Below are 1,720 nucleotides of genomic sequence, written 5' to 3' on the forward strand. Positions count from 1 at the left end.
AAATAAGTCCCTCGATTCTTCTTCCTTTCTGTATTTAGGACAGGGTACTCGTAGTGATCCTCCAGTTTTCAGCCTCCCAAGTGCTGGGATTACAGGCGGTCGCCACCATGCCCAGTTTCAATCACTGTCTCAGTGTGCCCGGTGAACCTAGCCGGCACAGAACACCGGGGATCGAGCCCTGGACGCTGCGCTCTGCCTAAGCAGGCGCTCCAGTCCGCTGAGCTATCAGGTTGACCCGATTCTCTCGGTTAGATGGACGCCTCTTCTTATCTGCCTCACAAGCTTCTTGGCAAACTTCCCTCCACACTTCTAGGAGATGACTGCAGCCCCGGGAGGGCAGTGGCAACTTTTGCCGAAACGACAACGAAGCAGCTGACTTTAACATCCATCCAGTAAAACACATAAGACAAAGCGTTTCGCCCCAAATGGCCCTGTCTTCACTGGTTACCAGCCATCTGTGGCGCGTTCCTTCTTGGAGGGCAGAGGGGCCCAGAGCCGCACTTGCTACCTCAACCTCAGCCTCCCTTCAGAAACACCACCACATTCAGGCTAGAAATGTGTGACATGAGAGATGGAACTTAAATCTGCGTACCTTTAGGCCAACAGCTCTTAGCCTTATATTTACTAACATTCATGAAATACTTGCAACTTCAAGCTTCCTGAGTGCTACTGAAGCAAGTTTCCAACAGACAGCTTTTAACTGTTCATCAGAGATGCTGTCTTCCGTGGCAGGGCTTGTCGGAAGACACAGGGTGAACAGCAGCTCTCTCGGTGTTGAAAGGCAGAGTTTAAAACAGATTTACATGTGGAAACTGGTGCAAAACACAAAGTATTACAAAGAACTGTGGGATGGCTACTGATGATATACCCACTTGTGGTGGATTACCAATGGGTGATGGACATGTTACACCCAGCAGAATTAAACCAGCTGGGTGTAGGAGGCCCAACTGAGGATTGTTGTCAACAGCATAAAGGCAGAACAGGAGAAGCTGCTAAAATGTTGTTAGGGATGCTGTTTGGAAAAGCTGTTTGAGCTGTTGGAAGCTGCTTGTTCTCTTGGGCTGTTCTGCTGGAGGACCTTGTCATGCTGGCTTTCCTGATAAACTTTGGAGGAGCTCTGGTCCTCTTTCTGGCTCTGGGGGGGAAGATGGTGCACTGCCTCATGGGGAAGCTTGTTGAGTTGGCTTTCCTGATGGGAACTTAGCTTTCCTTATCAGTAAGGAGGAACTCCTGCTCCTTACTGGAGGAGCTGGGGACTTCACTGTTGCTGAAGGTGGCTGTGGTACATTTGGGGGAGCTCTGGTGCTTCCTTTGAGCATTACTTTTTGGCTCCTGTTCAAATCCCTTCGTCTGCTAGCACAGATCCTTCATCCTGCTGGAATAGACTTCCTGGCTTCCACCACTGACCGTTGGGCCTTTCCAGCACAGATCCACGAAGTGGGCTTGCATGAGACTTCATTGTGGGCTCTAGGCCTCCAGCTGGACTTGTGGGAGGCATTGTTATGAGCGCTAGGCCCTCAGCTGGATTCTTTAGTGTTTAGTGCGTGGATATATTTCCTGCACTTATTGTATATAATTCTTTGGGTGATTCACTATAAAAATTTTTTTTAAATTTTTATTTATTTGAGAGAGAGAGAGAGAGAGAGAGAGTGTGTGTGGTGTGTGTGTGTGGCCAGCTCAGCCCACCAGGGGGCGGGGCTGGCTGGCATGTGGTGCTGGG

This window comes from Octodon degus, unplaced genomic scaffold (assembly GCF_000260255.1).
Source record: "Octodon degus isolate 3935 unplaced genomic scaffold, OctDeg1.0 scaffold00011, whole genome shotgun sequence".
Lineage (NCBI taxonomy): Eukaryota > Metazoa > Chordata > Mammalia > Rodentia > Octodontidae > Octodon > Octodon degus.